The 27,387-nt window shown below is 29.3% G+C and overlaps 1 long non-coding RNA gene across 2 annotated transcripts; it reads right to left on the bottom strand.

The window, feature by feature from the left end:
* Nucleotides 1–413: 413 nt before the first annotated feature.
* LOC126738926 (uncharacterized) lies at nucleotides 414–27,292 on the bottom strand. 2 transcript variants are annotated; one of them, XR_007661489.1, is made up of 3 exons: nucleotides 27,239–27,292; nucleotides 1,534–1,601; nucleotides 414–725 (listed from the first exon to the last, which is right to left on the bottom strand). It is a non-coding gene; the product is annotated as an uncharacterized LOC126738926 (long non-coding RNA). The 2 variants fall into 2 exon arrangements; XR_007661488.1 differs by lacking the exon at nucleotides 27,239–27,292 and having other exon boundaries at nucleotides 1,534–1,788.
* Nucleotides 27,293–27,387: the final 95 nt, after the last annotated feature.

Raw genomic sequence — 27,387 nt, 5'->3', positions numbered from 1 at the left:
GCGTGGAAAAATCCATGATTTGTATTATATTGTGAGGCTCAAATAAACAGATAAGCCAAAGTTATTTAGATAAGTTATCTAAAGTGGATTTTGGTATGGATACAATGCTTGAATGAAAAATGAAACGTGGATAAAAATATGGAAAGACATCTCAGGTAAGATGCCCTAAAAAATAGAGCACGATAGATGCATGACATAGCTTAAATCACTTAAGTCTTATTAAGACTTATATGTCAGGTGTTTATCATTAATGTGGTTTTTATGATTTATCTCTATTTTGCTAACTTTACCTTATTTTTCTAAATGATTTATACCGTTGTTTAGGTTAATTATGTGTCTCAAATCTAATTTGTATTATTATTATGGTAGCGTATTAAGTAAGTAATGTTTTAGGTGTGAATTGAAACACTCAATACCCAAAAAGACTCAACTAGTTTATTACAAACTTATAACATAATTATATTACATGTACGGAATAAAATGAAGACTACTAGAAACATTTATTTGGACTGTATTTATTACCTACTATTTATTTCAATTTAAAAGTCGCGCCAATATTTAATTAATTACTAACGTCCTAGTAGCAAGAGCATCTTATTTATTAGGTAGAGCTCTGTTCCGGAACATTCGCCAACTCTCTACGTATGCCCCAACATGTCGCGAAGCATGCCTGCCGCTCGTTCTTTCCTTGTTCCACCTTTGGGTCTAGGCGATGCTTCTAACGGCTGTTAATATCGTTATTATTATTATTATTATTATTATTATTATTAAAATTTAACTAAAAAAGATCAACAGTTACCATTTGATGAAACATCTAAATGTTTATAAATTAATATATATAATATAAGTTAGGTAAATGTTATTAATAATTTAATTTAAGAAACAATAAATGAATAAATAGGAATATTTTGATGCAACATTAATAAAAGTCCTCTGCAAATGATTTTTTCAATCTAAACATTTTTCTCATTAAGGCCCTGCATTAGATACTAAGGGTGATTTTTCATGCATCTATCAAATGATGATCCGATGATACGACGGATCTTTGATAATTTTCACGTCAAATTCCATTCGGAAATTTCAACAAATCTCTAACCGTCACCAAATGAAGTTGAAATAAATTTAATTTTTTATACGATGTCGACTTATTTGACAACTAGGGTATGTAATTTTATTTGTTTTCTTTGTTAAAGATAAAATTGGAAAATTTCTTTTTATCTTACATATTTATATCTTATTATTTATAAAGGATTTTTTGTTTAGATGTAGACTTATATTTCTCCATTTATTTAGAGAAAATTTTGGATATTGTACAAACTCTTTACATATCTCTAGCTACATATTATCCCTAATTCGTAAATTTTTTAGGGCCAACCTTGAATACCCCAATGCCGGTATTCAATGGATTGTGATGACAAGTTTTTCGTTACATAACTTTAAAATATAAAGCAGCAGCAGAAAATTGTAGTAAGGGACAGGTTTAAGGAGTTCTGGTATATTAAGGGGTTATTTATCTAAACATAATTTTCTTACCTTTTGTAATGTTTCATCCAAGACGTGACCTGGGAGACTTTCTACCATCTTGATTCACTGAGGGTAACCTATTTAAAAATTAAAACAACGCTACAAATAAATTTCATTTAAATTAATATTAGGTATAGAGCTCTAAATTGGATAAACAGTCATATCACTTATATTATTTCAAAGACAGGAAATAATATAAGATAAACGAGAAGCCATTGACAATAAATACGACCAAAATATTTACATATGAAAAGCAATTTCGTACTAACGGGCCTTGGATGCATAAAAACCAACTAAATTTAAAGATAATATAATATTCTGACTAATATAAAGTCAGTAGTTCCACCAATACAAACGATTTTGTAACGTCCTATGATCGTGTGACAGATGCATCAAAAATGACCTTTAGAATGTACAAGTTTCCATTTAAAAGCATTAGTATTAATGTTTGACCAACCTTGTTTTTGACATACAAGGATAAGAAGCCCTTAAGTCGAAGCACTATTGAGTATATCTAAAAATGTATACTGTACAATATTAAATATCAAATTCATTCACTCATTACATTTTTTAAGCTCAAGTAGTTGATACGATTTAGGCACAAAGAGCGTTCGGAATTACACAGTACAATTTTTTTTCAATTTGCTTTTACATGCAATTGACAGTTTACTATCGTGAAATCTAAAGCCAAATATTCTGAAAAATTTTTTTTTAAATGTTTAAAAACTAATTTGAATAAATATTTCACATATGTTTGCTTTTTTGAGAGATCTACCTTTCATTTATTTTCATGTCCTTAATTTACGTTAATGCATTAATTACGTTTTTACGTTGAAGTATTAAGTTTAAGATGGCACTACTGGTACCAAAACCGGGGTAAGAACAAGTAATATTCTCTTACTGGTTACAACATGAGGCTATTCCTCTTATTAAAAACTGTATAGTGTTAGGCTCTCTGGTGTTAAGTTCTTAAGCTTTAAATTAAGGTTTTTTTTTAAACAGCTTATGCGTGGCTAAAGGCTTTGCATCACCAAAAATTTTCCAAATTGTTTAATTTTAAATGCAAATGTAAGGTTTAAATAAAAATGGGTAGAGACCAAGAACAGTGAAGAAAAATTGTTTTTTTTCCTCATTTCTAGAAGCATACTTAGAAAATAGCATACTTAGAGTATTCTATATAACTTTTTCTATTTCAGTTTCCCTTGAGAGTTACCTTAAAACTTAATAAGAAAATAAAATTATTTAACGAAACGAAATAAGGAATAATTTTAAAAAAAATTTACCTTAACTGGATGTATGTCAGGCTTATAGACGTCCATGAGTACCTCGATTGAGCGGAGCCAAAGTATGATACATTTCTTATTTTGTTAACTAGTTTTCGATTTTTTAAAATAAAGTTCCACATTATATATGCACATCATGCGATTAAAATAACTTTTAAGAAAAAATATCAGAAATAGTATTTTTTTTTATCAAACAGAAGGCGTTAAAGTAGAATATAACATACGAGGGCGGGTCAATAAGTCCGTGACTTTTTAATTTTCCCGCCCTTTAATGGAAATGGCAACTCTGCTCCTGTCAACAAAGAACTATCAGTTGACGCCTGTCAAAATTTGAACAAGCTGCATCATTTAGTTTGTGTTTGACAGCTGTTGATAGCAGACTACCACTCGTTTTGAGAAAAAAATGAAAAAAATTGAATTTCGTGTGCTTATTAAGCATTATTTTTTACGGAAAAAAACCATCACTCAAACCAAGGCTAAGCTTAATAAATACTATGGGGACACTGCACCATCCATTTCCATGGTAAAGAAGTGGTTTACTGAATTTCGATGTGGCCGTACAAGCACGGAAGAATGCCTATTTTGATGACCTCGGCAAATCATATTTTTCCGAAGGGATAAAAAAATTGGAGAAACGTTGGACTAAGTGTATAGAACTCAAAGGAGACTATGTTGAAAAATAAAATAACTTTTTATATAAAAACCTGTCTTTTATCCAAAAAGTCACGGACTTATTGACCCGCCCTCGTAAAATATTTAATTAATCTGAAAAACCATATTTATTTCTAAATTACAACCAAAAGTTTCTCAATAGAAAAAAATGTTGGGATAACCTACTAATTTGTTACATCTTATACAGTATGCATAACAGTAAGTTATAATAAACATAGCAAAAATATGAAAATTGAAACATTAGACCAAATCTATGCTTCTCGAATGCATCAACATAAACTACTTAAGAAAATCATAATTTCAAGTTGATTCGCCCCCAGTGAACCCCCATGAACAAATGAATCATGTAAGAGGAAAGGAAAATTAGAAAAACTGTAATCTGAGTGCAAAGTATCATAGACGATCGTAATGAAATTATTCTTCTCGTTTGTAGTGACATAAATTACGTAAGTAAATCATGATTTTAAAATAATTTCTATTAGATTATACGTGAGAAGAGGTAAATACTAAGAATGTTAAAAAAATTTGATCTTTCTCTCACTTCTAGACATTTGAGTGCAAAGAATCGTGGTGATAGTAATGAAATTATGCTTCTAATATGCAGTGGCATAAACTACGATGTGCATAATTTACTACTATGATAATTGGACAAATTACGTGATGGATGCAATGCCTTTGGCCACGCATAAAACGATTTCAGTACCAATTCTTAAATAGAAGTGTGTATTATTATATATTATTTCAATCACGAAAAAGTAGACGATTATCGATTTAAAAATAGAGTATATTTTATTTAAAAAAGATCAAGCTTAAGGTTATATTTCTGGAAATTTATCGCCATAGAACTTTGTACGTGAAATATCTAATTGTCGATTATACATCTTCGCATTAAAAAAATATAAGTTTTGACTTTCCTAGGCGATTTTTTACTAGCATGAAAATTGACTGTACTACTATATCTCTAGTAGATATAACTTAACGATTCAAGTCTTGGGACACCCTGTAAACGAGTGCAATATCCGCCAATATCTATTAACCAAGTATCCAGCTTTTTATTCGATAATAAATTTTCTCAAGAAAACCGTACTGCAATCCCCGATCTCAATTAAATTTCTTCATTACCGCGTCTCACATACTTCCTATACGAGTACAATTACATCGGGCGTATATACGAGGGCAAGGGTACCGGCCTTACAGCGTCTTGAAAAAAAATCGCTTGGCTGGCTGGTAGGTACTCTCCGGCTGTAGCATACAAGCAGGCAACAGCGTCGTACTGCAACGCATAATGCCTTTTCTTATGCAATTTCTTCCCCCACCGTTGCTCTCGCCAGGCCAAAATGCACCGCCTCCTCTATCTGAAGTACGCTTTCTTATGTGTGTGTCTAAGATCCATCCTAGAAATTCGCCAATATACATTTGAAAATGTTCAATTTTAACTCGGCTGACCGTCTCTCCCACGCATTTTTTGCGGCCGCATGTATTTTTGCATCGAGGTCCGTTTGTTGAAAATTTATCGGTAATAGCCAGAAAAAAAAAATTATTTAATTAATATTCCCGACCGGTATATTATATTAAGTTTTTTTCTGCGGTCGGGATTTTGGTGTGCTATTGGAAGTCAAACTAGAAGGTGACAGTTCTCGATTGTTTTGTGAGGTTATGTTAGTTGGCGCGCGTGTTATATGTCTCGGAAGTGGTGACATCAGTTTTTGGAGGGAAAATACCAGGTTGCTGTTTTTAATGTAGGTAGGGTTACATCTATATATTAAAATATATTATATTATACTTTAAATATTTTTTTACGATATGCACATATCAATTACCATACCTATTAGTTAATAGAGCGCTAAAAATTTCCAAAATATGACAAAGGTATATTTAATAGATCTCAATCAAAAATCGTTAGTTTTCTTCTATCAAATCAACCCATTCTGCTACATTTTATACTTAGAAAAAGAAAACTAACATCATATCCACTTAAGTTATGCATATAAAAAACGCTGTATTTTAATTTTGTATTAATAGCTAATATTATTAAACTTTCTGTTTTAAAGAAAAGTGCGTATCCTATGCATTTAAGTTATGCCTAAAAGCGCATTTTTCTTTAATGTTGTATTACTTCGATGAAAGTAGATATTATCTTTGTAATGTTTAAAGAATATCCTCTTTAAACGAAAAAGAGTGTTTTTAGGAGTTATATGTGAATAAATACTTAATTACGTGAATCACTTTCTTAAACCCAGTACTAAGGGGAGTGCCGAATTCGGAGGCAAATGGAAAAAAAACTTAGTGCAGTTTATTTTACCTCAGGCGCCAAATTGCGGTAATTTCACCGCTGCTATAGTAATAACAATTGAAATAAATATAAATTGTAAATATATTAACCATTAAATTATCTAATGCTTATCAAATGTGAAAGAAATTAAACAGCAATTATTTTCTCTTTCATTCAACTGTTTGTTCCTAAAAATGGATTTAGTGAAGAAACATATATTTGAAGAATTCAGGTATCTTGGCTCTTAGCAATTACGTGCACAAGTTCTGATATTTCTGAGGAGAGCTGAATTCTGAGGGGAAAAGCGTGGAATAAGGTGAAGTAATAAAAACAACTTATTATACATACAATTTTTTAAAGTAATAATATGACACATATAATTAAAATCATTTAAAATTATTACATATTTGTCATCGTTAATTCGAAATTCAAAAAAAGAGGGCATCAGTGTGGCTTGATAAGTATAGATCTTAATATAGAATATGGAGTAGTGGTAGAAAATTGATATTCAGTAAGTATTTCAGGATACAGATCATACCTTAAATATTTTTTAACAAAATTTTTGACGAAGTTGTTTTTATAAGAAAATTATTACAAACCGTACCTACAACGTCACTAAACTAAATTTACACCACACCTTTAATTTTTGTTTTAATGGTTGCTTCTATAGTCAATTTAGCAATATAAATAAATATCTTGAAATTTTCAAGATATTTATGAAATCAATGAAAATCCAAGAATGCTATTATTACACTTGCCTAAATAAATAAAAACATTTTTAATATTTCATTTTCAGCTTACATGGAAATTTGAAACTACTATTTTTAAAACTTAATATGCTAAGAAAAAATCAATAAATTTCAATATATTTACCATAATATATACATATATTTTTATATTCTATACATATACAGAGGAGAGCTAAAATACGAAAAGAATTTATTTTAATTAGAACCTTTGTTTTTGCCCTCATTTTTTTCTTTTATAAGAATATACAAGATGTATTAAGTAGTAAATTTAACATGACTTCTGCATTTGAGAGTGCTTTTTGAAACTCTTGCAAAAAATTAGAAAGTTGAGTAGCATTATAAAAAAATAAATCAAATTATATCTATTTTTTAATAATAGGTTGACTTATAGGATAAAATTTCCCTACGAAATAATAAATAAATATTTTAATTCATCGAAAAATATATAAATACTGCTATAGACAACTCGATTCTTTTTTAATTTAAAAATATATTATCTGAATAAAATGTGAAGCTTAGCACCCTTTATATTACGAATCTTGGATATAAATTATTTGTTAAATGCACAATTATTAATAGTTAATTTTGTAATATTATAGCTATTGTGTTGCTAAGTGTTGGACATCTTATTATTTGTACTTAGAAATAAATATTATCTCTAAATATAAATACTATCTATAATGGTTTAATTGGCTCTATAATTACCTTAAACTTTATAATTTACAATCTAAATAAAATTATAAATACTATATATAATGGTTATCAGTAAAAAATAATAATTATCATATATTATATTTAATAACGATAACTGGGGACTTGGCTAACCTTAAAAACAATGTTGGCACGCATGTAGTAACTCCATAAATTTACGTAAAACCGCTGAAAATGGGGTGAACATAACCTTACATAGTTAATAAAAAAAGTGGCCTATAAAATGCTTATACTCGTGCTAAATCTGATCAAATGTGCATATAAATATGTAAATTTTAATTGATTATTACATTTATATTTTTAATATTTTGTTTTTACGTTTTGCACGCTATGGATCTGCATTAATTTAGTTTTTGCGGAGTTTTATAATTGGGCTTATATTTACAAGTTAAATATTTATAAGGGTTTTTTTTTAATTTATTAAAAATTCCAAGATATCAGTAGTTATCAAAACAAAGCTGTAGCTGTATAAATTTAAAATTGATTTCGATCTTTAAATCTAAAATAATTTGTATTGCAGAAGCACTATTGGTTCCTGATTCCGTAGATAACTTCCACGAAGTATTTATATATTTAGCAGTTGAATCAGAAGCAAGAATTAAATATTTACAGTCATTTAGACAATTTCCTTTCAACAGATTTTTTTCATATTAAACTTAAGTCTTGATGGATTGTCAGGAAGCTGTGTAAGTTTAAAATTGAACCTAATATTTAAATCTGAAACAATTTGATTTACAGAAGCAGGAATTATGGAGGCGATTGTAAAAATTACATTTTGGTTTTTGATCCTCTTGCTAACTTCTATGATGTATTTTTAAAGTTACAAATAAAATCAGAAGTAAGAACTAATTATTTACAGTCACTCAGTCAAATTTTGCTTGCAACAGATTTTTTTTATATTGAACTTCTAACATAGTCTTACTAGATTATCAGGAAGTGTTTTAAGCTGTATAAGTTTATAATTGATCCATCTATTTAAATCTGAATCAATTTTTTTTGTAGAAATAGAACTTATCTGGGTGACTGTAAATTCTGATTCCTTATTCTGATACTTCTAGCACGTATTTTTATAGTTGGCAATGGTATAGGAAAAAAACATTAAATTACTACAGTCATGCAGACAAGTTTTGCTTTTAACAGATTTTTCATACCAAAATAGTATTAATAACTGTATATATTTAAATTTAAATTAAATCTTTAAATCTGAAAAAAAAAATCTCTTATTAAACATTGAACATAGTCTTAGTAGACGGTTAAGAAGAGGTATAGGCTATATAATTTTAAAATTGAACATAATATTTAAATCTGGCAGGAACAAAACTTATCTGGGCGACCATCAAAATTTCACATAGGCTTCTGATTCCATTGCTAATATCCACGACGACGTATTTTCATAGTTGAGAAGAAGTAAGCGAGACTTAAATATTTACAGTCGCCCAGACAAGTTTTGCTCCCAATGCATTCATTTTTGTTTTTAAATGGTAAATCCAGTTCTGCACTTTTCTTGGTGTTGGGAAATATAGCTGCCTATGTAAAAAGTTATCATATTTTATTGAGGGATGAGAAGGTCTGAATTCTTATGTATAATTGTAGGAGTAACAGATAGAAAGAAAGAAAGAAAGAAAATGTGCTATATTACGTAAGACAACAAAATCTTGTGTACAAGCATCCTAAAAACTAAAAAAAAAAAAAAATAAAATGTTATAAAAACTTAATTTACTAATTAATTTTATCACTAACTTAATTTTATCACCATTTGATAACAATCTTATTAAAAAGTTTTTTTGTTATTTAACCCTTTTTATGTATTTAAATATAAAATAATCCATAAAGTCAAGGTCTCATAATATAGTATGTACTTGAAAATAAGAGCCAGATTACAGGTGTTTTGCCCAACTGGGCAACATAAGCTATGTGTAAAAAATGTATACCTTCATTTACTAATAAATATATCTTAAAATATAATATGTGTTACATACCATTAAAACTTAAAACACGAGGTGTACAATATATAAAAATATAATCTAATTTACATAAATATAAATAAAAAAGAGGAAAGTGAAAACGAAATATAAAATCACCCTATTTATTTCATATTTTTCTATATATATATTTTAATAATAAGGATTAATTAGGGTCTATTATTACAAGTAATTAAAAAAGCAATAACATAAGCCAAAATCGTAAGGCACACGAGTTTTTAGTGGATAAAGTAAGTAAATATCCCCAAATAGTTTAAACAATTATAACGATTAACAAATATGCTATTTTTCAGAAAAAAAAATTATAAACCTTTTTTTATACTACTCTTGAATAGTGGATACCAACCTAGTGTATACATTTATTAACAAAAAAAAATTTTAATTAACAACTTCAATAATGTATTTCAAGTTGTAGTAGTATAAAAAATATATTTTCTTAGATACTCTAAATTATACTTCATAAAACATTCAAGCTTCTAAAACCAAAACCACTTCATTTTGAAAAAAAAAATCTATTGGGAGCAAAGCTTTTTTGGGCTTGTCTATTTAATTTCTAATTCTGATACTCTTGCTTACTATAAAAATATATCATTGCCGTTAGCATAGAAATCAAAAACAAAAATCAAATTTTTATAGTAGCTCAGATAAATTCTGCTTTTGCAATTCAAATTGTTTTAAATTTATAGATCCAATTCAATTTTAAACTTATACAACTATATATCTATTTTTAACAATATATTAGGACTATATTAAAGGTTTAATATAAAAAAAATATGTTAAGAGCAAAACTTGCCTGGGCGACAGTTAATATTTAATTCCTACTTCTGATTCTATTGCTTGCTACAAAACATATATTGTGGAAGTTCGCAACGGAATCAGAAACGAAAATTAAGTTTTTACAGTCGACCAGTTTTTACATCTTTAAATAAAATGTGCGTTTGGCGTTGCATAGAGCTCATCCTATTCCTATTAAAAAAAAATTATTTACTCTTTAAGTATAAAATAAATCGATAAAACTTGTCTGGGTAACTGTAAAAATTACATTTTTATTTACAACTAAGTGTTTTTACAAATTTTTATTGTTGCAGTGTTCGTATTTTTCATCTCTAAAAAAATATGCAAATTGCACTAAAATTAATTTTATTTCATATTAAAATTTATTAAAATAATTATAAAAGCCAACAATTTCGTTAACAAAATCCTTTTATAAAAGTTCTTTTTTAATTTTCTTCCAAAAATTTTAGAAGTTATTAAGTTTGTGTATGAATTTATTGTTTAAATATCAAAAAAATGTAGTGGGAACAAAAATTGTCCGGGCGATTGTAAACATTTTTAATTTTATATATTAAGTTTTATATTATTAACATTAAGATTTAATTAGGCGTCTATTATTATAAATAATTGAAAAAGCAATAACAAAAGCCTAAATAAGAGTATCATCGACACACTATTTTTTAGTGGATGAAATGTGTAAATATCCCCAAACAGTTTAAATAATAACAATAGAAAATTTTTCTGTTCCTCATAAAAAAAATCTTTCATATTAGCTATAGCTCTTGATTAGTGGATAATTTATTGTCAAAAATTTATGTAAGCTGCAGTAATAGTATAAACCTATATTTTCTGCATTCTCCAAACTATCCTTTATAAAACATTCAAGGTCCTAAAACGAAAATCACTCCATTTTATCAACAAGCAAATAAATCTGAAAAGATGTTCCGAAAAATCCAACAAAATGTGAAAGAGCGACCGACCTCCGCCTGTAAGCGGCTGCTAAGCACCGATAGAAAAAAAATGGGCGGAGTAAAAATAAAAATCTAGAAAAAATTATTGGACGGATTTTTTCGGCGGGACCGCCACGTAAAGCAAAGATGGCTGTGTAAATAATGATCATCTATTTTTATCAATTATTTGGAGTGTTGTCGTTGGGAAATGTATGATTTATGTGGGATTATGAAGGACGTCTGTGATTTTATTATTTTTTCAAATAATTAATCTACAAGTTTTTTATAAACGGCGTATATATGTAGTTTAGTGGACAAAGTTAAGTCTCGAAATAGTTTTGTTTCTAAGGGAACAAGTCTTTGCAGTCGACCAGATGAGATACGCTCGAGTTAATCTTTAAATAAAATGTGTGATGTTAGTGTGTATTATCTATTTGATAAATTATCTGTATGTTTTTTCTATATGCAGTAATAGCTCTCCCTATTCATCTCCTAAGGCTAATTAAAAAAATTAAAATTTTATTTAACCTTAGGGTATGAAATAAATTAAGTAAAATTTATCTGGCCGATTATAAAAATTATTTTTATTTGCAACCAAGATTTTTTATTATTGCATAAATCAATCAAATTATTAATTTAAAGAAAAATTAACAAAATCTTTTGATTAAATTTTTATCGGTTGTTATTTGTTTAATTAATTATCTTAATTAATGTTGTGTTAAAGAAAAACATTCAGTGACATGTAATCATGTAATCTTCAAATATGATAGAAATGTATTTGAAGCAAAACTAATTTGAGCAATTGCATTATTATTTACTATTAAGAAAGTGACACGTTGTAAAAATTAGCAACCGAAAGTCAAATTTATACCAAATAAGGTTTTATTTATATAGGGCCTAAGGGATAACTTATTTTTTCTCCTTACGCAAATAATTTAACATTGTAAAACATCTTTAAGTTTTTGGATAAAAGTATTTTCTGACTATTAATTTTTAGCCGATAAGTTCGATGAGGGGTTGCTAAAGTTCTTGATACCTCACTTATTGGATTACACAGTGCAATACTGGAACTAGTACATTACCTTACTGAATATCACTACAATTTCTTAAATTATGCGAATGAACTTAAAGCTGTGCTTCTGCATTACAACTTGTTTTAGATTTAAAGAGCAATTGAATTTTAAACTTATAATGCTGTAGCCCTATTTCTAGTCATCTGTTAAGACGATTTTAAAAAGTTATATTATAAACTTTTTGTGACAAAAATAAGTCGTATAATTTAGTAACAGAATTAGAAACCAAAACAAAATATCTACACTTGTCCAGATAAGTAAATAAAATAAAAAAATTGTCAGATTTAAAGATCAAATTCAATTTAAAAATTATACAGCTATAGCCCGTGCAAATCATGTATGGAGGCTATTTTTGAAGTTTATTATGAACATTTTGTTGGAAGCAAAACTTGTCTGGTCGACTCTAGATATTCAATTCATATTTTTGATTCTATTGCTAACTATAAAAATAAGTCGTAGTACTTAACAACGGCATCAGAAACCAAAATAAAGTATTAGCAGCCGTCGAGATAAGTAAATAAAATTTAAAAAAAATCAAATTTAAATATAAAATTCAATTTGTAACTTATTCCAGCTATGGTTAAATTAAATACTTAGTTTTTCTTTTAAGGCTGAGCTATTTACAAAAATCTAAACAAAAGATGACAATTTTGCTATCAAAATCTCTTCAGAAAATTTTTGTCAGTTATTATTGTTTTCTTTATAACTCCAATTATTTCTATGAAAGAACTTTTTTTCATTTTTCATTAGCTACGTATAGAAAAAACGAGTGTAGATTTCTTTTTGCTCAAAAGAAAAATAAATATAAATAGGACGGATAAGATGTATTAATCTAAATTTTGTGATTAGCAATAAAAATTATTATTATTTAAAAAAAATTTTAACAAAATAATTAAATTACTCTTACAAGTTTTGTGCCATTGTATTGCCTGCTATTTTACATTTATTACCCTAACTACTTATATCTAATACCTGATAAATTTTTTATCCATAATTAAAATATGCAATTTTTTCCAAGAATCAAGAAATTCTTTAATTTAAAACTTATCTGAGCAACTGTAAACGTTAGATTTTTATTTTTGATTTCATTGTTTACTAACCCCTTTTAATAATAAAAGTTTTAAGGAAATATTTCTTTATTATTTCGCTATTTATTTCCTTCACTTACGAATAGTACTTTTTGAGAAATGTAATTTTTTCTTGAAATAACTGCTCTGATAGAAGACATCTTTGCCAGACACGAGGGTCTCTAAAGTCTGGTAACTTAAGAAAATCTTATTCTATTTATTTTGAGTTTTTATTATTTTTTTTAGTGTTTTAATATTTATTTTATTAACAATTGACTAATATTTCTTGAGAATCCTCAAGAAGAGTTTTTTCTGAGACAAGACCTTCCTATGATAAAACGTGTTTATTAGGCAAGAGAGACTTTGAAACCTGATATCTTAAAAACTTTTTTTTTGCATTCTTTCGTACGCTTGTGTTTATTTTGTTAGTCTATGATTAATGTTTTTTAAAATATCTCAATTTTTGTCGAGACAACTGTCAAAAAATATTTTCTTGTTCTTCATGAAGCATAAGCAAGCGTAGAAGCGTCTTCTATATATCCCCTTAGTATTTCAGTATTTATTTTAATCCCATATTCTAAGTAATTTTTGAGAAATCTCAGTTTTTCTGCAGGAAATAGATGTTCTTTATTCTTTAGTAAAATCTTTTAGCTGAAATATTTTAATTTATAAAAATGTTATGTGTAAATATTTAAACGATTAAATTGTAAATACATTCGTGCTCTGCAAGAATGATCTTTTTTTAAAGTAAGAGGATTTCGAGCAATGGTCATTAAAACGAGATAGTAATTTCAAAAGTTTCCAATGCCGCTGCTGAAGATCAAACAGTAATCTCCTAATTTAAATATTGATTTTTTTCTAATTTATGCCATTTTATTGATATTATCTGACCATATAGGTTTACTTTAATTAGATAACTAGCTTAAACCCGGAAAAAACTTTATAATTAAAAATTCCCCGAACAAGGAAGTTTATCGCAGCAGTAGCAGCAGCGACCAAAGCAGCGGCGGCGTTTTATTAAAACAAGTAAAACACGTTTTTACATGCGAGAAGAAAATTATGGCCAAGAGCATGGAGACCCTTTAGGTAAAATAACCCACTAACTGCCGACGCTTAGGTGCACCTATAAATATCTATTTTGTTGTTGTTTTATAAAATAATAAATAAGCAACTTTCTAATAATTATAATGGCGACCAGGCCAAGCGTTGTACTACGTAGGCAGTAGGCATTTTTGTTTCTTTTCTTCTTGTTTTAAATACATGCAACGATGGGGAGTTTTTGCTCACTTCACTTAATTTATGAGCCTTTATGAACACGTTTTTCTGTCACTGAATATTTTTTTAAATGCCAACACTTGAATATAGTAAAAAAAATAGTAAGATATAGTAAGAATTGCAGAAAATGCATAATTTAATGCAACAAGATGCTCATTTGCCTAAAAAACTAAAATGTTTAATAGATGTCACTCTAGAAAGAAAGTCTGTGTCAATATTTAAGGGTTTGATCCCAATAATGTGCAATTTATTTATAGTAGGAAACCTAAAAAAGGTTTTGGTAGTAATATGTATATGAGGTATATACATTTTTTGACCTTTTCCAAAACTTCTTTAATAGACAATTTACTATAACCATTCCAAATAAAAAAAACGTATTTTAACGGAAGTAGATACGTAAGAAGAAAAGCCTTTAAAAAATGATTGGCTCAAGAATCGGCATAAATAAACAAGAAACTCTGACTCTATCAAACTTGTGGAAATTTAAAACTCAAACATCAGTTAAAATATCAAAAACTATATCTTTTCAAATGAAAAAACTATATTCAACGTATGCAAGAGAGCCCTATCCGTTATCTTAATTTTGCGATCTCATTTCTGGTTCTGGATATTATCACTTTTGTAGAATCTAATAGCTTACCTTGGGCAGAATTGGAACTTGGCTACGAGACAAAAAATAATTTAATCTATATGGTAAGGAAATAACCAAAAAACGAATTTCTCCAGACATCAACAGACTTTGAATGAAATCTAAAAAGAGACACCAGCTTTAAGATCTTACCAGCGGACAAGACCAACGCAATCTACTTTCTCTCTGTTGCATTGTAAACAAAATTCACTCAACACTATAGCCCGCTACCATATACAACGAGCTTCCTAAACTAAAGAAGGAATGCTTTTGCGACCTATCATTAGCTTCATGAATTCGCGAATATCGGGAGTTCCTAAATTCTTGTTGAGCATTATCCAGGCACAGGAAACACAAGCTTCCTTGTACGACTCTTAGCTGATTTTACCAAATTTTTTTACGCCTTTAATATTAAATCCACTGATAAGCTGGAATGCTTTGATGTTGAGAGTATTTATTCCAAGATATCTATTAGGAAAGTAACAGAGATAGCAAGAGAAAAAACACAGAAAGTGGAATATCTTATGGAAGTTTTAACGATTCGTCATATCAGAAGAACTCCAGAAAAAATTCGCAGAATATTTAACAATGCCTTTACCAAGAACTGCACGTACCAAATAGAGTGTCTTGATAAAAGTGAATACTAGAAGTCAGTTCAATTCAAAAGAACATCGAAACTAGACTCAAACAGAAGAGGTTTCTAGATTAGGAATAGAACACGCTTAGTCCAATGGCCGCAACATGCATTGGATCGAAGTAAACATAGCAATTAGGCGCAAAATTTAAAAAAGAAGAAGATTTTAAAAAGGAACTTACATCACGCAGAACCAAAAATCTTTAGCCAGGCTACTATTATTATTTTCAACATCTAGAGACCTGTATTGGAAGAACACTGCAAGACCTTATGCGCTCCACGCATGATCAGATGTTGCACACTACGAAATTTAAAATAAAGACACTAGAAGTTTGAAAATTAAATTTTACTTACCATAGCCATAGGCTATTTTCTTAAATTATAGGGCGATTTTCTTAATGCAACAGTTAAAAGATTATTCTGGCAGAATAAATGATATAAACTGCAATTATACGCGAACTCCCTAGAGAGAAATGGGCATATTTCGCAAATTGCTTATATGTTTGTAGTATGTGAATACCTATGGAGTTTTGTTTCAATATTCTTAACAAATACTAGGGTTTTTCTATTTTTATCTGTTTGAACTACGATGTCTCTTTAGCGATCACTTTAAGAATTTGTTGCACTAAAGGTATATAAGAATAATGCAAGCATAAAACTTAAAAAAATATGCAATAAACGTATGTATTACATCAATAAAAAATTACGTAAAAAAATAGAATTTAGCTGATATTTTAAAACTTGACAGTAACAAATTGGCTTAAGTTTAAAAAGTCAAATATTTTTTGGTGCCCGAGCCAACGAATAAATTTTCATTAAAAAATATATGGGTAAGTAAAAAATGTCTAAAAATATAATTGCAAAACAAGTTATTTTTAAAAGTCACCGATATAATGCAGCAAATGGAGCGCATGGATTTTAAATTCAATGCCACCCAACGTTTATTTTTAAAATAAAAATCATTTTAAGTAAAAAAATTAGGAATTTATCGGGGTAAGCTTTAATAAAAAGGCGGGTGCGGCCACATCAAAGTATTTGTTTCATTAAAAATATTTTATGATTTCGTTCCAATAAACTTTTAACGCATCATCGGACTGGACTAGGAGTATTTAGTAAGCATATTAAAATTATTGTAAATTATATTTAATTTTTGTTAAATATAAGTATAATGACCAAGGAATTCATGTAAATTTCTTTTAATTTAATTATTTTTTATTAATATACTTAGTTGAACCAGTTCATTTTGGTTTAATCCAGAGACCTCTAACCCAGTTGCAAAAGTTCTATGTATAGGACTTATCTGAGGCTCTTTTTTCTAGGCTAGAATACTTCATCCATGTGATTTATGTAAGACTACATTCTCGAAATCACAGAAATTAATTTGCATTTTTATCAGTCTATCGTAGCGTTAGGGATAAAGGATTTTTTAATAATACAATCACATTTTCCCTTTTGGTTGAAGATATAACGTATGTCTGATCATTCGAACCTCATGTTATACGAACTTGTTTTGATCAGAAATGACTTTCAAAGTTCTTCAGAAAAGAAACCCCAGATTACTGTAACTTTCAAATTTCATATTTCTCCATCTAACTCATATATACATATATATAAATAAAAAGAGTAAGTAATAGGGTAATCAAGCATGGTATTTTCTTAGAAATTTAAATTTTTTGGCCAAATTGGCTATTTAAAAATGACACCAGGCAAACTATCATTTTAACTGCAAAAATACTATAGAATGACGGCCAAGTATAATTAATGTGTAAATAAGATATACAATGAAACCCAAAATTAATACTGGAAATTCCTTTACCCCAAGCCTTGACTTCAATGTAGCATTACTTAATTTTAAAGGTGATAAGTTATAGTAGCCTAAATTATTAAACTGATATACTTAGCCCACTTATGTGGGTCCATTATAGCCAAATTAAGTTTTTGCTATCAAGTTATACCTCAAGTTATACCTTCTGAAGCTGAGAATCTTCCTGGGATTTGCTTACATTGCCATCAGTGCGTCAATCTTTGTGCGACATTATTTTGCTAAGTATTGAGTCTGCAGTTGCCTATTAAGATTTGATAGTTAACTATTAAGAAGAATATAATTCTTCTGGTGAGTTTATGTTTGAATTATGTTATTATATATATAAAAAATATGTTTCCATACAGTGTCCAGGGTTATTAACAAAATTGGTTCTGTTCAATGGAAGTACGAACGGATGTAAGTGCCAATACCTTTTTGGTAAATCTTCTTTTTTTTCTGTGTTTTTTATTTATTTGATGGCTATTTCATTGTCCATGGAGATCATATTAGGGACATACATATGTATACATACACATTATGTATATGCACTCCTTAATCAAAGTACTTCATGTTTTCGTTTAGTGCTCTGCTATATGTTTAGTATAAAAACTTCTAAGTTAGCCATACTTGCTAGTTTATTGTAGTTTTCTTTTTAAGTATTTTGATATTTTATCATATGTATTCGCTAAAGAAAATCATTACACAATATGTAATTAGATTAAAAGAAATAGTTTTTCTAACATATCTTGACGCCAAGGACTATTATGTGTAGATAGCAAAGGCATTCAATTTAAGTTTTTTTAAAGGAAATGCAATTCGTGTCCATTTAAGTTATGCCTGATTATTTATAATTTTCTTTTATTTCTCACTTAATCAGTGGGTTGTTACGTATTGCATAAGTTAAACAGAAATATTCTATATATTGCCCTTAAATAAAAGTTGAAAAAGTTTAAACCTAATTGAGTAAAAAATTTTTCTTCAATATATTGGCGACATATTCACAAACTTCTCACGGCACCCACCATAATTACGATAATATGGATTAACTCGACTAGCCTCATACAAGGTTACAAAATCCGAGCATCCGAAAACGAAAGTATTGTGAAAATATAAATCGCAATAAGCTAGAGACAAATGTAAACAACGCATAATGCACAAACATACGTACATACGTTTATATCGAGTATTGCACCCGACTGACGCTGTTTGTATGCTCTTTCTTTTTCATGGTCAAGTTCAGTGCTGTTGCTTCGCCGGCTTTCCGGAATCACTTCATTTTCTTAACGCGATTTCATCTTATGAATATGCTGCCTTCTTGGATATTATACGTAAGAAAGAGTCATTAAATTTTCAGTTAAAGGTTTCCTTAAATTGTACTTGTTAGGACGTTATTTGCGTAAAATGTGAGAATTTCTATGAATATATTTGGTTAGATTTATTAAAAGAAAGTTATAAATTGTAGTCGTTAGCATACCGAGATATTTTTTCTCCCTGGGGTTCCTCAAGCTTTCACACTTAGTAAGAGTGCATCTCAGCCTGTGGTGACCTAGCCTAATTGTTCACAAAAATATTAACAATGAGACTCAAAACAAAGAATTCAACTTTTATCAACCTCTAAAGCAGTTCCTTGCTAAATTTGGAACAAATGACCACCTACAAAGCAGAAAAATGGTAATTAAAAAAGCATCGAATAAATTTTGTAAACTCTTAAAAAGTCTTTAATGCTGTAGGAACAAATTTAGTTCTCAGTGAGCATATTCGAAAAAATAAGCAGCTAGGAAGTAGCTTAACAAGTATAATCATCTTGGACATGAAATCCGAATGTGAAGCGACCAACAAATGTGCGAAACTTATGGTAAGACAGCTCAAGATGAAAAGAACCATGCTCGGGATGTCTGGATCATTTAAAAAATGAGAAGTTAAGAAGAAGTATCGGTGTCAGAAGCAATTATCGAAATTTAAATAAAATGTAATATGTGGCACGAATGACGAGAGATGGACAAAAATGCTGATCGAGTGGAGACCGCGCTTGGATGAAAGGAGCAAAGAGAGACTCCAACACATTGAACTAACGATCTAAAAATATCTGCAGGTAACTGGATATACAGAGCTCAAAACAGAAGCAAATGAGTAGAAATAAGGGAGGTTTATGTCCAACAGTAGACACAGACAGCTGAACAGTGAAATTATGATAGTGAACCTAATACTCCGTTGTCAGTCTTTGAGATTTTGTTCTTTTGAGTCCAGTGTGTGCTTATCAATGATATGGGCTATGATATTCCTAGTTTTTTTTCTAGGTTAGTTAGCCAATGTCTGGTGATTTCTTTCATTCATGAAAAAGGTGCAATTCCGTCAAATTATCTTTCTTTCATTTGCTCATATTCGCATGCCCTGTATCGTTTCTCCAAAAAGTATACAGTTCACCATCGCTCTGGTATCTTTTACTTTTAACATGTTTAATTTGCTTGAATGTTTTAAAATTGAGTAATGCCGCCTAACTTTTAATGGATTCAGTATTATTAAACTATTAGGAGGTAGTGTGCCAATTTTTAAAGTTTTACTCTCCACAGAGCCTTTTTATTTTTTAAAAAATATGAATTTTCGAGTCCTAAACCTTATATACATACGATATTTATAAATTAAATGTCTCTTTTACTATTGCTAAAACGAAATCGGTTACTTTTATAAAACTTATCAACATACAGCGACAGAATTACAGTTAAAATGTGAAAAAGAGCAAAAAAACCTGATCGGTCGGAACTAGTTCTAGTTTCTAATGCTCGTACATACCGTGTGAATATACGCGAAAGAACCAAAAAATTACATTTTATGTTGATTTATTTAAATACGTTCGCCGAGATCTGCCTTCCTAAAGGCGGTTAATAATGTGTGGACACTTCCTATGTTCATGGGACGTCGATTCCGATCATCCGATCGGGGGAAATCGAGCTGTTTTACATTTAAGTTAGGATCTTATTAAAGTAAATCAGTGGTGTAGTATAATTTAGTTATTTAATTTAATAAATTAGTTTACTGTTTATTTATGAACAGCGTCAGAGTCAATAATATAGCAAATCATTTCTTTTATAACTTCGACAATTATTATACATGCTGAGTTAACGTAAATATTACATAAATAGCTCTGATAATCAAATTTTACGCAAATAAATATGCATAAATAAATATTGAAATTATTAAATTAGCAAAAATTTACATTACATTATTAAATTATAAAAATATTTGTTAGTAAAGGACATATTTATGTTAAATTATTCTATTAAAACTCCTATTTTAATAATAATAAACACGCACTTATAATAGTGAATGCATAACTAAAGTGGATATGATACCCACTTTTTATTATTATATCATAAAATAGCATAGTAAAGTAATTTTTTCTCTTATTTTTAAGCTAGTTTTCAATATCGTTAAGTTAGATTTCTCTGTTCACATTAACTAGCATGTTTTTAATATAAAATAATTACTTACAATTCATTAATAAAATACTATTGCATTTTAAATTATTTTTTTGTCAGTATGTCTAAGCATAAATTTTACATAATTTACGATTAGCTTAATCTGCACTTAAGCATAAAAAGAGGAGTAAATTGGTTATTCGCTTAATTTTATTTTTTTGTTCAACATTGTTGTGAAAGAGGACACGTCAAGTGGCGTTGACCAAAGTTTATTTAAATTCAAAGATTTATTGATCAACAGGAAACAAAACCTATAATTAAATAATTTATCAAAATATTAACAAATAATACATTAATTTCAGTAGTGTAATAAATAACAAGATTATTGATTTAGTTGCATGTGTGTCTTTTTATATGGATGCAGGAAACAACAAAATTCAAAACTGATAGAAGATCTAAAGCATCAAGTTGATTATTGCATATTTTAAATAAAAACACTAAACTTTGACAAACAGCAGATTTTTAAAGATATAGTGTATTAAATCTTAAAAGGAATAACTATTGATCGAATCCTCTTTAAGAGTAAACACCACCTATCCTAAAGCTAACATATTTTTAGAATTTTTGTTGAACTGCTTCGAGCCTGGTAATAAGCTCTGCATAATTAGGAAAGCGTATACAGTAGGCGTGATTTTAATAGGAAGTTAAGCAGAATTGTTTTGCTCGGAAATATTAACTAGATAGCCAGGTCACAAAGGAAGTCATAATTTGCAAGTGTATTATTATTTATTATATAATCGAAGTCAATCTCATATTGCAAAATCGATCAAAATGACCATGATGACCCTTAATAAGACGAAAAACCTTCATACCATCGGCAAATAGTAGAAACTCGTGAAAATGTCATTGATAAAAATCAAAAAAACACAAATGAAGCAAGGTTGTGCCCCTGGGTACCACTTGAGGCAATGTAGGTAGATAATCTGTACCTATTGAACTTCACAAAAAGCGGTCTATCTAATAAGTAGGACACGAACAACTCCACTAGATGTTTATAAAAGTTCATAAAAGTTCAAAAGTTTTTTGTAAATACTTCATGATCAAAGACTGTATATTTAAATCAAATACTTGCAATTTATAGCCTTGTATGCGTATGCCCAGAAATGACGTTAAAGGTGTTAGTGACTGTTGATCTACACTGAAAAACTCTACTTAACTATTTAACTGAAATAAGATGTTTAATTTAGTGATATACGTTACTATTAATGCAGGTCTTAAAGGCCTTGAAAAAATTGCAAAAAATGGAAATTGAGCGATAGTTCTTTACTATATGATAAATTGAAAAGTATATATAGAGGTTCAGTGTAAGCAGAAGCATAATCACGTAAGAGAAAAGAAGGAACAGTGACAAACCCTGCAGTCTCTTTCTTTTTAATTTTTTTAATATCTCCATGATTTAATTTTTAAATATGAATATTTTGAGAATCAGATTATACATGACTGAAATGGGTAAATGAAGGGAAGCTGTTAAACACACTACAAAAGAATTCTGCAAAAACATTTACAATCTGCAGGAAAGTAGACCAACAATTGTTATGGTAGTTCAAAATATTAGGGATTCTAGATGTGTTTCTTTTATGTTATGTTAATAATCAAAATTTGTTGAGATCATAATGTATAGAATTTTTAGTAAGCATTCTAGTCAACCAATTATTTAGTTTTTTTCACCTACTATGCAACCTATACTATTCCTCAAGAGATGCCTCAATTTGAACAGTATACTGGCGATATTTATGTATCTTTAAATAATAGCTGCAACAATATATAAAAAACGAGCATAAACCTTGGAAGAATAAACATACTGTAACCCAATTCATTTGATTGATAGTATTTTTCTTTAAATATTAAATTAGCTCAATAGTTCTTAGGTTCAAATTTTAAATTAGATCGACCTATATAAAGCTGTGCAGTATTGTCTTTATACTTCAGCTATTTCAATTGGTTCTACTTTCCATTTTTGTCCGTTCAAATTTGTATTCCTGGTTTAAATTCTCTAGCTACATATTATACTTTATCATACAGATCGCGAGACTTTCCGTGCTGGGCATGGAGTTTCGTTTTTTTTTCTTTTTCTTTCATGTCTGAGTCGTTAATTTATATTCTTTAGTCTAATAATTGTGTAATGTGTTACTGGATTTCCAGAGATTTTTCTTGATTAGTATGTTATCGGATCTGCAAGATTTTACTGCAGCCTTTATCCAGTTCGTCGTGGACATTCATTGAATCTCATCCATTTATTTAATTTGTAACCATCTAGTACAGATATCTTTAATAAATTATCCTGACACCATTTTTAATTCACCAACCTGATATAATTTTTAAATTAATATTAAATTGGTTTCTGTTAAGTTTTTTGTGTCAAATCAATAAACTAAAATATAGATGTATACATTTGCATAATTTAAATGGATATTTGATGCCTTTTTAATAGATTTAAATAACTGAGAAGCAGCCAAAGTCATAAATACGTGAAAATATTTTCTTATTAATTTTTAATTTTCCAATAAACCCGAGAAAACATATGAATCTAAAATACGTGTAGTCTAAAACTTTATTTTAATTTAACTAATTTGTTTATATTGTATTAATAGTAGTAAGGATGCAAATTTTTAACTGTACTTCTTTCCTTTAGTTCACGTATTTACTGTACATCTCTATTAAAACTAATGCTATTAAGTTGACTAAGTTATCAGTAAAATTACGATTTTCAGTTTGTTGCATTTAATTATTACTATCCGCATTATTAATTAACGAAAAGAAAGTTTCTCACGACCGAGAAGCGAGAAACGACAGTAAAAAAAAATTATGGGTTTATGTCGGATTTAATTGTACGCCTTATAAGTTTTTCCATCGATAATTATAATAACTAATCCCTCGCTTTAGTTTTTCTCAATTTGGTTATACAAACATACTTCTTAAGAAATTCATGTTAAAATTAATCGGGTAATAAGTAATTGAGCGAAAACAAAATTAATTTTAAAAATAGTTTATTTTTCGGAAAATCAATTTACTCCCTTGGTTTTATAAACATTTTTCTATAAGCGCAAGCTGAGCGACGTCTAACTAAATATTTTTACTAAATTTTTAAATAGTTTTTCTATTGGATGGATTATTTCTGGATCGGTGAAGGTGCCTCTGATTGAGATGGACGTTTTGGAAAATTTTCAAAATGAGACAGCTGGAGTTTGGAAGAATAACAAAGCTATTATTTATTTTTATATAATAAGCAGGGCAGAATGAAACTTAATATTTCATTCAGTTAGGCTTTAATATAAATTGAGCCACTGGAGTCGATATAAATGGTTTAGTAATGAGGTACACTTAGATTTCTTCTTTACTTGTATTAACTTTACCAGATGCCAAAAAATCTGCCATTGTAATTCCTCTTCCAAAAGTTAGCCAAGTCAAGAACTATAGCCATCTTCCATCAGTTTCGATTTTACCAGCTGAAATCCTGGCAGAAGTAATGATGCTTTATATTTGCTTTAGAAAATAATAATATAAAGACTAAGCAAGCGCTCTAGTGCTATAGGACTACACGCGGCTTTTGATTTGTTAAATTATGATTTTTTATTGAGCATTTTATTTTACACCGGTTTTGGATTTAGCACTTGTGTCTTATATAAATCTTTTTTAGGTAATAAGTCACAAAATTAACTATTGAAGATAAATCATCAGTCTGTAGAAACATCACAGATAAATAATTTCGAACTTCTCCTTTTTACACTCTGTACATCAAATTTTATAAATTTTCTTTAATATTGTGATTATCATTTATTTGCCAATGATATACAAATGTTATATTCATTAAGATATGGATGATGTTGCCGAGGCAAATTTTAGAAATATTTCAGATCTAAATGTTTGTCTGACATGAAATAATATATTGTAATTTACCAAGTGTCACTGTTGGAGGCTCTGATAATTCTTTCAAAACCAACATTAGAAGGAAGTATTAAATCTTATGGATATTAAACATTAAATCAATTAATATATATCCTCTTGTTTTAAGAAACCTAACTCGGCACTAAAGTCTTTTTTTTCCACTTAGACACTACTTTACAAAAAAAAATTAAATTGTGTGAGGCACTGGTAGTATTTATTTTAATTGTCCTGACACTGTGTGTGGACCCTATTTAGATTCAACAGAAACTTGTAGGGTGCAGAAAATTCAGAACTCATGTATTCGGCATATATGTAACATGAGGCAGCAACAAAATTTTTCTCATAAACTAAAGGGACTAAACTAGTGGTCAGTATACCAGAAGACCATTGCCTTCCTCTTGCTTTATTTTCAGCAATATTAAGAAAAAGGGTCCTATATATTTTGCGATGAATTTTAAAGTTTACCGCACTTCTATGCATAATTTTAAAGTCTTTTTTTTCTTAATAATTTTAAATCTTCAATATTGTAATTGTACTATTGTACGATCCCAATAAATAATATTAAGCTTTCTTTTAGTAACTACTGCACTTAATTATTTAAATACTAATTCTAACCATTTCCCAAAAACTAATCTAAAACTCTTAACGTAATAATTCGCTACGATAAAATTTTACCACCAGTCTTATTCAATCACATCTATCACTAGTGCAGTGATATTCTTCAAAACAAAATCGCTTATTTTGGTTATTGAATTTACGTGCTAATTAGCATCCAAACCTCCCAGATTCCTAACAATGTTCTGTATCTGTAACTGCAGAGGGTGGTGCAGACATCACTGTGGTGCACCTCTGTTGACGGAATAGGCGACCTCTGCCTCAGTTCCTAACCCAGCCCAACGAATAGATAAAAGCGACAACGTCATCAAGAGATCCCCTGATCTCTTCAGGGGATGGGTCAGATATGATGTGAATTCTACTGTGTATTGACGAATTGACAAAAGAGCAGAGCACTCGCAAAGTATATGCTCTATTTTTTCACCTTTATGGTTGCTTGCGCTACATAATGGAGTCCTGCTTAGTTTTATTTTGAAAAGATCGATTTCCCTTGCTGTGGTTTGCCTCTTGATCAAGCAGATGTTGTGGCTCCCATCAAAAGGATGAGAGTAACATCCTGTTTTTAAAAGAAACTTACCCGAGGGTGCTGGCATTGTTCCACTAGTTCTGATATGAGGCGTGGTCCTGACATTAAAAGCACTGCCTGGCTGCAGTCTGTGTGGATAACCACCGTTTTATCAGTAACTTTGCTACTGACTAGTTGTTCTGCCGTCAGAGTTATGTCATATATTTCGGTGTAAAAGACACTGGCTAGCACCTGATGCAGCCTGAACCTGTTTTAATTCTGGAACCATTCAAATAGATATTAGTAATACCCGCCAGTCGATCATTTGCATCCGTTGAATGCAAAGATTGGCGAGGCAAAGTCAACTCAAAGCTCCAGTAAAGGAAGCGAGTTTGTTGCTTCTTGCCAGAGGCAAGCTCTTTGTAGGCCTATCTTCACACTTACGCTTATTACAGTAGAGCAAGGCCAGGGGCTTTAGACACAGCATAACTTCCAAAGCCCTTGTTAGTGTGGTTTTCATTCTTCTCGTTATGTTGAGGCAAGCCATTCTTTAAACATGGTCTAGTTTTCGATGAATTGTGACGTGATTATATGCAACTTAAAAGTAAAAGAATAATAAATACGTCTTGCGTAATGAACAATAATAACATAGAAATTAAGATAGATTAGAAATTAGGAATTAATTAAGAGATAAGGCTTTGTACATAACATAATTTTTTTAGTTACAAATAAGCTATTTTTTTACTTTGACTTTGATCTACTTTATGGCCCCAGACAATAGCGCCGTACAATAGAAGATATCCCATGATACCTCTGGACATCCACGTAGCTACCTTAGAGAAGCCCCATTTGTTGCCCATTGGGCATCTATACTGTTCGTAAGAGATATCTGAAAGTCAGAAGGACTATTATTTTCTTTTTTTTTTATAAATAGTACAATCTTAGTCTTTTTAGGCTTAACGGATAGTGACAATCTCATATGCATCATCGCAAGTCATCTGCATAGCTATTGTGTGGTGGTATTTATTATTCAGGCGGATAATGCGACTATTTAAAACCATGTTTCACAGAAGAGAATATAACTTAATGATGTTATTTTAATTTTAATTTCAATTTAGCATTAAGATAACATATAGCTAATATTAAAAAATAAAAACATTGCATAACTTATAGGGATGTGATCCTAATATACTTTTTGATGCCATTTATGCTTACTTGTCGTTCTCTTAAGCACTATATATTATAAATACTGAATAGGTAAATCTCTCATTATTATCTAACATGCGATAGTAATATAAATACAACTCAAAATAATCCCTAATATAAATTAAATCTCTTAACTATTATCATATTTCTTACCCAAATACTTATGATTTCCACTCAATAGCACTTTCTATTAATGCATGAGAAAAATGTTAAATAGAGGTCAAACCTCACATTTATCTATATTGCCTTTCCTTATCTCGAAAAAATTGGGAAATTTTTCCAGAAACTATTTATCTTTTGCT

Source organism: Anthonomus grandis, chromosome 7 (assembly GCF_022605725.1).
Source record: "Anthonomus grandis grandis chromosome 7, icAntGran1.3, whole genome shotgun sequence".
In the NCBI taxonomy this organism is placed as follows: domain Eukaryota; kingdom Metazoa; phylum Arthropoda; class Insecta; order Coleoptera; family Curculionidae; genus Anthonomus; species Anthonomus grandis.
This window is presented reverse-complemented; position numbering and strand designations above follow the sequence as displayed.